This window comes from Pipistrellus kuhlii, unplaced genomic scaffold (assembly GCF_014108245.1).
Source record: "Pipistrellus kuhlii isolate mPipKuh1 unplaced genomic scaffold, mPipKuh1.p scaffold_m20_p_1, whole genome shotgun sequence".
NCBI lineage: Eukaryota > Metazoa > Chordata > Mammalia > Chiroptera > Vespertilionidae > Pipistrellus > Pipistrellus kuhlii.
This window is the reverse complement of record NW_023425404.1, coordinates 126,449,841-126,462,185: the sequence shown is the minus strand read 5'-3', so window position 1 is coordinate 126,462,185 and position 12,345 is coordinate 126,449,841. Positions and strand designations below refer to the sequence as shown.

General features: G+C 40.9%; 1 protein-coding gene across 9 annotated transcripts in view; it reads right to left on the bottom strand.

Annotated features, from left to right (window-relative positions):
- LOC118702486 (la-related protein 4B) overlaps window positions 1-12,345 on the bottom strand; it is a 93,280-nt gene that overhangs the window by 63,644 nt on the left and 17,291 nt on the right. The gene's annotated exons all lie outside the window — the stretch shown is intronic.

Here is a 12,345-nt window from a genome sequence, read left to right as displayed (position 1 = left end):
CCATAGAGCAGTGGTTCTCAGCCTTTTTAATGCCACGACCCTTTAATACAGTTCCTCATGCTGTGGTGACCCCAACCATAAAATTATTTTCGTTGCTACTTCATAACTGTAATTTTCCTACTGTTAATGAATCGTAAATGAGACCCACAGGTTGAGAACCGCTGCTGTAGAGCCTAAGACCATCGGAAAATACAGATATTTACATTACATCTAACCACAGAGGAATCTAGCAAGCCACTGCTGGCCTGATTGCCCATACCTGCCCACCCTTGCAGGCCTGGTCCCTCCCAAATGTCCTTCCCTGCTGGCCATCTTGTAGCAGCTATCTTGTGTCCACATAGGGGCAGCCATCTTGTATTGGAGTGACAGTCGATTTGCATATTACTCTTTTATCAAATAGTATGGAGGTCTGATGCATGGGTGGGGTCCAGCTGGTTTGCACTGAAGGGTGTCCCAGATCAGGGTGGGGGTTCCCTTGGGGCATGGGGCAGCCTGGGCTAGAGGCCTGTGGTAGTTTGCAGGGCAGTTCCCCCTCTTCCCATCCCCCCAGCAACCCAAGTGGAGGCCCTGATATCTGGGGTTTATCTATCTTCTACAATTGAAACTTTGTAGCCTGGAGCGGAGCTTCCTGCTGGCTCCATGGCCCCAGCCATTTTTGCTGGAATTTATTTTTCTTCTATAATTGAAATTTTGAAGCCTTGAGTGGAGGCCTGGGCCTGCCAGGGTGTGTAGAAAGCTTGGCTTCCTCCACTGCCCAGAAAATCCAAGCCTCCTGCTTGCTCTGTGGCCACAGTCATCAGGGTTGGGGTTAATATGCATACTCCTGATTGGCTGGTGGGCATGGCTTGTGGGTATAGTGGAGAGATGGATAATTTGCATACTACTCTTTTATTAGATAGGATATTCACACTATCATAGGATAAAGTACAAATTACATTCATTTAAGTACTCAGATTTTCAGCATTAAAGAGAGATACAAGCCGAAACCGGTTTGGCTCAGTGGATAGAGCGTCGGTCTGCGGACTGAAAGGTCCCAGGTTCCATCCTGGTCAAGGGCATGTACCTTGGTTGTGGGCACATCCTCGGTAGGGGGTGTGCAAGAGGCAGCTGGTTGATGTTTCTCTCTCATCGATGTTTCTAGCTCTCTGTCCCTCTCCCTTCCTTTCTGTAAAAAAATCAATAAAAAATATATTAAAAAATAATAATAAAAAAAATAGAGATACAAACTTAAAGTCAAATAAGCTAGTAAAATACATATCATGTTTTCTTAAAACAGGATATGTAACTTTTTATATTAAGTTATATCTTTTCTTTGGCTCTCACCAGTTTTTCCTCTGATGTCCTCTTTGTAGTCCAGGATCCAATTTAGGCTCCCACACTGCATATTAAGTTGTCACTTCTCTTTGGTCTCCTCCAAATTGTGACAGTGCCTCAGTCTTCCCTTACCTTTCCTCTATACTTTACCCTTGACAAAAATTCTGGCTATTTTATAAAATGTTGCTCAATTTGATATGGACACATGGAACACGTGAGACACCTTACTATGAAAGCAAGGAAGCTACCGAAGACTCTTGTGGACATGTCACAGGACCAACAATAAAGAAAGGGGAACTCGAGATGGGCAATGTGCGGATCAGAAAGAAGCAATGGATACAAACTTTATAAAAATTCACATGGTTCAAAGCACCACCATCACCTTTGGAGGCTATTATGACACCAACTCATTTATCTGAAGATTACAAAAAGGAAACAATGATTAGCCTGCCTTTCCTGGACAACTATTTTAGCATAACCAAACAGTTCATCAAGGTAAGTTGTTTCCTATACAGGAACCACAATTAATAAGTGGAGAGTGAATAACAGAAAATCAAAGCACTGCAACATCTAGTGAAATTAATAAAGTCAGTGATCAATGACATCTGCTAAAATTAAGTGAGGAGCCATCAGGGAACTTTATAATGGTTGATCAGTTGAATGTTGACTGAAGCTACTTTTCAATCTTATAGCTAAAAGTCAAGTGAAGTATTACATTCTTCTTGGTGTTGTGAAAGAGCATCACCTATCAAGTATTCTTTGGTGGAAAAAGCCTTATTTAATCAAGTAACTGACTCCCAATTTAAAGTAAATTCTGAGACAACACATCTATACTAAAAGGGTAATATGCTAATTAAACCAGGTCAACCGGCCATCTTCCAGACATCCAACTTCTTTCCAGACAAAGCCATGGTGGTGGGGGACGAGGCAGAGGCAGTTAGGGTTGAGATCAGGCCAACAGGAGAGAGCAGTTGGGGGCGACCAGGCCTGCAGGAGAGGGCCACTGGGGGCAAGATCAGGCCTGCAGGGAAGGGCCGTTAGGGGTGACTAGACTGGCAGGGAAGGGTCGTTGGGAGTGACTAGGCTGACAGAAAAGGGCCATTGGGGGCAACCAGGCCAGTAGGGGAGGGCCATTGGGGATGACCAGGACAGCAAGAGAAGGCCATGAGGGGCGACTAGACTGGCAGGAGAAGGCAGTTTGGGGCATTAGGCAGGCAGGCAGTTGAGTGGTTAGGAGCCAGTGGTCCTGGATTGCAAGAGGGATGTCTGACTGCCAGTTTAGGCCTGATAAGTGTGAGGGATCAGACATCCTCCGAGGGGTCCCAGATTTGAGAGGGTGCAGGCCAGGCTGAGGGACACCTCCCTCCCCCAGCATGCATGAATTTTGTGCCCCAGGCCTCTAGTGTTAAATAATACCAACAAAGATTTTAGCTAAATCCAAAATGTGGGGTATGCTACGAGACAGAAGACCTTAGTTCAATAGCAAGTGTAAGACATGAAAAAATGGGAGAGTTGTATTGCTAAAAAATACAAAAGCTTTAATCAAAATAACCTTGTGTGAGAACTGTATCTGTATTCAAAATTAAGTAACAGATCAAATGCAGAAGCAGATGAGAATCCAGCTGAGATTCTATTAAATCAGACATTAAGAAGACTGACAAAAATGCCACTCTCCCTGTTAAATTACTTTTTGTTTTGGAAAAGATTGCTATCTTTTCATAAGCAATATTATTTATATGTAATGGATTTGTTATTATTAAAGAGAAATATATTTTTAAATTTTCTTAACCTTTATTTTTAGAGATAAGGATCTTCAATATTTAAAAGTATAAAGAGGTCCTGAGATTAAAATGTTTGAGAACCAATGACATAAGATAGTGGTTCTGATAGACAGAAACCTGGTGTTCATGGATGGGAGAGATTCCCATGTTCACAGATGAGAAAACATGCTATTCTTATGATGACAACACTCCCCAAAGTGATCTACAGAGTCAAGGCAATCACTAGCAAAATCCCACATGCCCTTTTTGCAAAACTGATGGAAATTTATAAAAAAAAAAAACTTAGGGAAATGCAAGGTACCCAGAACAGCCAAAATAATCTTGGAAAAAACAAAACTGGGAGAGTCATATTTCCTGAATTCAAAACTTACCACAAAACTACAGTAATTAATACTGTGTGGTAATGGCACAGACATACAGATCGATGGATAGAACTGAGAATCCAGAAATACTTTACCTTTATGAAAATACTTTACAATTAATTTTCAAAAGGGTGCCAAGACCATTTGATGGGGAAAGAATACTCTTTTCAACAATTGGTGTCAGGACAACTGGACATCCATCCACATGCAAAAAAATGAAGCTGGATACCTATTTCACTCTATATAAAAATTAACTCAAGCCTTAGCCGGTATGACCCAATGGATCAAGCATTGGCCTGCGGACTGAGAGTTCTGAGTTCAATTCTGATCAAGGGTTAGGGTCACTCCCCAGTATGGGGTGTACAGGAGGCAGCTGATCAATGATTCTCTCCCATCATTGATGTTTCTATATCTCTCTCTCTCTACCTTTTCTTTGAAATCGATAAAAAATATATTTTAAAAATAAAATCAATAAAAACATATTTTTTATATTTTATTGATTTTTTTACAGAGAGGAATGGAGAGAGATAGAGAGCTAGAAACGTCGATGAGAGAGAAACATCAACCAGGTACCTCTTGCACACCCCCTAATGGGGATATGCCCACAACCAATGTACATGGCCCTTGACCAGAATCGAACCTGGGACCTTTCAGTCCGCAGACCGACGCTCTACCACTGAGGCAAACTGGTTTCGGCTAAAAACATACTTTTTAAAAAAATTACCTCAAGCTGAAACCGGTTTGGCTCAATGGATAGAGCGTCGGCTTGGGGACTGAAAGCTCCCTGGTTCGATTCCGGTCAAGGGCATGTACCTTGGTTGCAGGCACATCCCCAGTAGGGGGTATGCAAGAGGCAGCTGATAGATGACTCTCTCTCATCGATGTTTCTAACTCTCTATCCCTCTCTCTTCCTCTCTGTACAAAATCAATAAAATATATTTTTTTAAATTACCTCAAAATGGGCCAAACACCTCAATGTAAGAGCCAAAACTATAAAACTCAGAAGAAAAAATTGCAGTAAATCTTTGTGAGCTTGCATTAGAAAATGACTTCTTAGGATACCAAAAACACAAGCAGCAAAAAGAAAAATGATTTTGTCTTCACAATTAGTTAACTTCCATGCTTCAAAGTACACCATCAAGAAAGTGGAAAAAATAATGAACAAAATGGTCAAAGATATCTGCAAATCATATATCTGATAAGGAACATATATCTAGAATAAATCATTTCTGAAACTCAGTATAAGCAGCAGAATCTGAATTGGCATTTCCCGGAAGATACAGAAATGGCTGATAAGCACACGAAAAGATACTCGTCATCAGGGAAATGCTAATCAAAACAGAAGATACCACTGGATGGCCATAAAAAACAAACAAAACAAACAAACAATAAGTGTTGGCAAGGATGTGGAGAAATTGGAACCTTCCAACATTGCTGGTGGAAATGTAAAATGGCACAGCCACTCTGGTAAACAGTTTTAGAATGTTAAACATAAAAGTATCATATGACCTAGCAATTCCACCCCTAGGCATATATGCCATTCCCAGATATATCCCAAAGAGAAATGAAAACATATATCCCCACCAAATCTTGTTCATGGAGAGTCATAGTAACATTATTCAGCCAGAAAATGGGAAAAAACCAAATATCGGGTCTAGTAATAATTAATGTCGTTTTTAAACATTCGTTTAAAATCTTGCTTGGCGTTGACTTGTATTGACATAACCTTCAAACACGTGGTATCTACAGAACGTGTGAAGTGCAATTAGCAAGTTTTGCTTGAAAAAGTTTGTGTTTGGTTTGGTTTTTGTTGCAAAACTAGGGCTAAGAAGATGGCGGATGAAGAGCATATTCGGCACTGCATGCTTTACGAGTTCCAATTAGGAAGAAAAGCAAATGAGGCTGCAAAAAAACATCTGTAGTGCTCTTGGTCAAGATGCAGTTAGCGCTAGAAAATGCCAGCGTTGGTTTGAGAAATTTCGCGAGGGAAATTTTTCGTTAGATGACAAGAGTGGTCGAGGCCGTGTGTCCAATTTTGATCAAGAAGCTCTTCAAGCTCTTTTGGTGCAAAATCCTCAAATTACCCAACAAGAGCTTGCGACAACATTAAATTGTTCACAAAAAACAATTTCCAATCAATTGCGTGCACTTGGCAAAGTCCAAAAGTTTGGAAAATGGGTTCCTCATGAGTTGACCGACAACCGTAATCAGAGAGTCACAATTTGCAGTTTGCTCCTCTCTCGTCAAAACCGTTTGCCGTTTTTAGAGCAAATTGTTACCGGAGATGAACAATGGGTGCTGTATGTTAATTTGAAAAGGCGGCCTCAATGGTTGGACAAAATGAGGCTCCGCAGCCCACGCCAAAACCTGACTTGCATGCGAAAAAAGTGATGTATGTTTGGTGGAATTTTAAAGGAATTCTTCATTATGAACTTTTACCATCTAACCAAACCATTACGAGTGCAGTGTATAGTGCCCAATTGGAAAGGTTAGCCCAAGCTTTAAGAGAAAAAGAACCCGCGCTGATTAATCGGAAGGGCGTAATTCTTCACCATGATAACGCACGACCACATACTGCAAGAATCACTGCTGAAAAACTGCGCCAGTTGGAATGGGAAGTTCTCCCTCAACCTGCATATTCTCCTGATATTGCCCCTTCCGATTACCATTTGTTTCGTTCTTTGCAAAACTTTCTTCTTGGAAAAAAATTTAATAATGAAGAATGCCTCAAAAATGCTTTGACCGAATTTTTTGCATCAAAATCACAAGAATTTTACAACAGAGGGATTAAAATGCTTCCTGAGCGTTGGGCACAAGTAGTAGAAAACAACGGCAACTATATTGTTGATTAAATTTTGTTGTATTGTTTAAATAAATTCTATTTAAAAAAGTATTAGAAAACGACATTAATTATTACTAGACTAATACAAGTTCAGTCATGCACCACCCAGCCTAAAGATATTTCAGTCAACCTCAGCGGTCCCAAAAGATTATAAATCAATTTTAAGCAAAAACTTGTGACCATTTAAAGAAAAGGTTGGACCTGACTAAGGATGAATTCGCCGTTAGTTCTGGTTGATTTATATAGTCAGGGAGGCTAAGCAGGCTGTCCTCTCCCTGTGCCCACCCACTGGCTGGGGCCCACAATTGTTTAGGGAGCCAGGAGAGAAGGCTGGCTGGGGAGAAGGGGAACTCAGGAGCCCACCCACTGCCTGCTCCTGAACACACTCTCTTGTACATCAACTTGCTTCTCTTCCCTCAGTTACTCTTTATCTTCCTCGTAGTCCAACTCTCCTCTTTCTCTCTTTGTCCCTCTCTCCTTTCCCTCCTCTCCCCAACTCAAGCTTTATCTCTCTGGGTCTCTTTATGTCACGAATCCTTTTTCATCCCATTCTCTTCCTTCCCTCCCTCCTCCTGACATCTACTCTCCCTCCAAAGTGCCCACCTCTATAGCCCTGACCCTCTAACTCAAACTCAAACACACACACACACACACACACACACACACACACACACACACTTGCCGGAACCTGCTGGCAACGAATAGTACCTGATTCAGGGGGTGAGGATGAGAAAAAAGAAAGACAAGAAAAGATGGGGTCGGGAGGACTGAGACTGAAGTCTGCAGTCCCGAATTTATTTTTCCAACCTTTAAATACAATTCTGAAGGAGGAAATATTTATTTCAGGCAATCATACGGTGGCCGTTTCTGCTAACATGATGAGTTCCTGTACAAATAAGTTCCTTCAGCACCTGGCCTTTTACAACCACCTGACCTTTTACAACTCCTTTTACAGCTCCTTCTGTGTCAGCAGGCTCCTATCAATTGTTTTACCCTAAAGTAAAGACATCTGCAGTTAGCAGCATTCTTAGGGGTAGTAGTCATTTTCCACTTAGGTCAATGGAAAAGGGGGGCACATAAGGAGCTGTGTCCTACACCCATGCCTGCATTTAGGCATATAGGACCCCTGCATTCAGTGCAGCTCCCCACACACACTTTATCTTTTATGCTGTATTTTCACTGTATCTTTTCTATGTTTACATACACAAATACTTATCATTATTACAACTGCCTACACTGTAGGCCCTACAGTATTCAGTATAACCATAGACTATGCCATACAATCTAGGTATGTAGTAGGCCAGGCGTCTTCAAACTACGGCCCGCGGGCCACATGCGGCCCGCAGAGGAGTCTGATCCGGCCCGCCAGGTTTTTTGGGCAGTGAGCGCAGCCGAGGTGTTACAGTAGGAATTAGTAGTTCATATAGTCCGGCCCTCCAGCTCTCTGAGGGACTGTGATCTGGCCCCCACTTTAAAAAATTTGAGGACCCCTGTTAGGCTATACTTCTATGTTTGCACAATGCCACACTTCTCAGAATAATGTATCCCTGTCATACAGGACAGTAAACTATTAAAGGTTAAGAGGCTCATTTTCATACATGTGTCTATATCAGTTACTTCAGTTGATTTTCAAGAAACAGTGATAGAATCATAGTTTGAGAACTTGTTGACTTCTAAAACCAAAAGGTATCATTCTCCTAAAGGGCATGACATTATTTTTCTTGGTACAAATGGGTGATGTGGAAACATGACTTGTCTCTGGATCAGAAGATATATAGGAGATATATAGTATAAGACACTTCTACACAGACATGTGTTCTAAGAACACCAGCATAACTATTAGGATCATTTTACAAACAAACAACAAATGAACAGTCAGCTAGGTAAGTAAACACAATTTGACTAAAGATGGAAAATGGGCTTAGGAACTTTAGAGACTGCCCTGATTAAGTACTGCAGGATCCCCTTTGAAAAACAATTAGAAAAGTCAAAATTTGTTACTTTCAATATCTAAACATAACTTTGTAGAAAGGTAGTTTACCTTCCAGACCTTTGAAACTAAATAAACCCATTAAAAAACAAACAAAATGATCAAAGAAGCTATATCTAATCGTTAAAGCACAATCATAGCCATTTAAAGGTTGAAAGGACACTCGTTAATATGTAATATAAATTTATTTAATAAACTTAATATGCCCATCGCTAAAGAGGTATAAAAATCTAAAATTCCATAATAGGAATTATAGTTCCTTATTCATTTGCCTTGTGTTGCTGGATAGATTATACTGTGTATCTCACAGCTGTTGACATCAGATTATAAACTGTATATACCTGTTTTACGACAGAATAATTTGTATCTTGGGTGCTGTACCTTCCATAGTACCTTACACATATACAGTTGACCCTTGAAAAATGCTGAGGTTAAGGGCACCAACCCCTGCTCTTAAATCCAAGTGTAACTCTTAACTCTACAGTCAGCCCTTCATATCTGCAAATTCAACCATGAATCAAAAACAGTTAATTTTTCATCTGAAACTGGGAATCACAGTTGGGAATGTAAAGACAGTTTTCGTTCTGAGGATGTTTAAACCTGCAAATACAAAGGGCCGACTGTATTTTTTAAAAATTCTGTGCATAAGTGGACCTGTGCAGTTCAAACCTGCATTGTTCAAGAGTCACCTGTGCTGTTCAAGCTTCACCTGTACACTCAACTGTATTTGTAGGCTTGAATAGAGGGGATATTTACACAGCAACAGATGGCTGTTTCCAAGAAAAATGTTATTATAGTTCTTTATATTTTCTTTAAGTTCATTATCTCTATGACTATAGGCCCAGTGCATGAATTCGTTCATGGGTAGGGTCCAGCTGGCCCAGCCCTAATGGTGGATTGGGGTTGGGCCTGTTGGGAGGAGGAAAAGGTGGGAAGTTAGCAGGCTGGCCTGCCTCAATCAGGGCCTGATCAGGGCTGTGCCGGCTGGGGGGAGGGGCTGAGAGCGATTGGCCGGTGGGCCCCACCCCCGATTGGGGTGAGGGGGTCGACTGGGGATGGGGCCAGCCCTATAGAGGGGCTGTGGGTGGTGGGTTAATCACCTCTCCCCTGAATGGGGTTAGGGGGGTGATCTGGGACCAGTGGCCTGGGGGAGGGGCCATGGGTGGTTTGGCTGGCCGGCCCTGCCCCTAATCAGAGTGAGAGGGCTGATCAGGAGCTGAGCTGGCTAGGGGAAGGGGCCTCGGGAAGTTGGCTGGCGCCCCTATTGTGGAAGAGGGGAAATAAGAGGTGGGGCTGGCTGGGGGGAGGGGTTGTGGGCCCATGGGGTGGTGGGGGCTGATCTGGGTCCGTTCTCTGGCCATAGTGAGAATCATAGCAACAGGTCGTTCTGATTTTTACAGTGTTCTGGTCTTTGGCTTTTTATATCTATAGATAGTTCTTTCCACTGAGTATTCTCATAATAAATGTGTCATTCAAAGACACGGACAAACAAAAGAAATCCAATCTCAGGAGACATTTAATTACACATTTAACTGGCATCCATTATAGAAATATTCCTAAGTAGATGCTGCCAATCAACTTCAAAATTAAAATTTAAATTACCTTTTATACATACTCATCTGTGCTTCTACTGGAAAAGATAGTAGTGGGAAAAGGGAATTTATTTTTACACCTTTATCTGCTTCTGCTCCTAGGGAGAGCATAAATCAGACACTAGATGCAAGAACTTACTTTCTAGCCAAAAAAGTATCTACTTGAGAAGCAGACCAAAAAAAAAATTCCACTTAAAAGAATTTTCCACTAATTGCTTTTAATTCAGAACTTATCTAGTAATTTCACACACAAAAATAAAAATGGTCCCTTCCAGCTTTAAGCCTTATAATTGGTTTATAACATACCTTGACTTCGATTCTTACTAAGATTCCAAACCAAACAAAGAATTTAGATAATCTCATTAGCCTTCTGCTAGGAGAGAAGTATTTCATCCATTAAATGTCTGACAAACTCCAACAACCACTGCAATTCTTGATAATAAAGAAGCCTAAAAAGCCCTAGCCAAGTAGCTCAGTTGGTTAGAATGCCATCTCAATATGCCGAAGTTGTAGATTTGACCCCCCAGTTAGGGAACATACAAGAATCAATGCATGAATAGATGAAAAAACAAATTGATGTTTCTCTTTCCTTTCCTCTCTTTCTTTAAAATTCAATTTTAAAACATTGTTTTAAGCCTAAATAAAATGTTATGTGAAACAATATGCAAACTAAAACTCTTACCTCTTAACTTTGTGTGTGGTCGTAATGGTTATTTTGAAAAACTAAGTGCAAAGTTGATGTAGGTAATCATATCCTTAGAGACACAGCCTTTCTGCTCTCAAAGTATAATTTCTTGTTCTTATTGGGAGTCATTCATTTTCCAGGAGAAGAGCACCCCCTGAAGCACCTACACTTTTCCACCAAAGGGAGAAAGAAGCAAATGGAAAGGATAATGACTAATGACCTCTTTAGGTGGATTTTCATAGGGTGCACCTTCCTGAACACTCCCAGGAAGTGCTAGGCTCAAACTTGGAAACTGCATAGGATACAAGGCAGCATGTCTACTTCATTTAATCTAAAATGGACGAAGTCAAATATAATCAATATTTTTTACATATGTTTTTATTTATTTTAGAGAGGGAGAGGGAGAGAGAAACATTGATAAGAGAAACACTGATTGGCTGCCTCTTGCACCCCTTTCCCCCACTGGGGATTAAGCCCACAATCTGGGCATGTGCTCTGACTGGGAACTGAACTGGTGACTCTTTGGTTCACAGGAGGATGCCCAAACAATTGAGCCACAAATGGCCAAGATATGTAAGAAATATTTTTAACAAAAATGTTCAATTCCATTGCTGAAAAGCTAACTGCTCTCTTCCAGTCTGTTTAGGATATATTCTGACCTCTATGTGTCTATCAACATTCGGCACATTAAGAACTACTACTTCCCCTGCCATGCCAGATTCACAGCATCTCACTCAGCAGCATGTCACCTTCAGAGACCCATCTTTCTTGCCTTATTCAGATCCCCTGCCTCCTACTCCCAAGTCTTCTCATTTGTTGCAAAGGTACTTTTCATTGAACAACCATTTATCTTATTTTTGTCATCTCTTTCTTAGCCACACACTAACCTCCCTCAATGGCAAACAAAATGTATCTAGAGTCTAGTATAGGGGAAAAAACAACTTACTGCTGATATTTCAGATGTAATATCACCTTTTGGACAAAGAGCAGAAGTGTCTGGTTCAGTATCTTCACTTTCTCTCATTTACATTTGAAAACAAAAATGCTAATGGCCAAATGTAGCATTAGTATACCTGTAGCAAAGAAAAGTCAGAAATCCACAAAAGTCTTAAGAGACCCATAAGTCCTCTTCAAAAATGAACTATGAGTAGTGCATTGTCCAACTCTTCGATGGAAAATCTCATTCATCTCACCCGTCTAATAATCCTGCTTTTCTTCAAGGATTGCCAATCAAATTCTACTACACGTTCCAATTTATTATCATTTAACTATCAGTTTTTCAATTGAAAGCACATTAATACTTAAAGAATAAGATGTACGTGGTAGTAAGCCAACTTAGAACACACATTTTAAAGAATGACAGTCTGAGTAGAAAGCAGCTTAAAGCTGCTTTAACCCTGTGCTGCTGAGGTTGGGCCATGCTTATTCCTAGGAGGGCACTAAAGAACCACAGTGGAGGTGATAAAATGGTCCTGGAGCTATACATAATTGATTTAGTGGGGGGGGGGGGGAAAGAAAAAAAAAAAACAAAAAAGAAAAAAAAACTGGGCCCACCTGACACTAATACAATATTTTCACTTCATCTTGTAACAAACCAATTTCTTAAAGTACATCCAAGATAGTTTTCACATATATTAAAAACTTTGCTGCACAAACCGGTTTGGCTCGTTGGTCTGCGGACTGAGGGGTCTCAGGGGATTCCAGTCAAGGGCATGTACATTGGTTGCAGGCCAGTGGGGGGTGTTCAGGAGGCAGCTGGTCAATGTATCTCTCTCATCG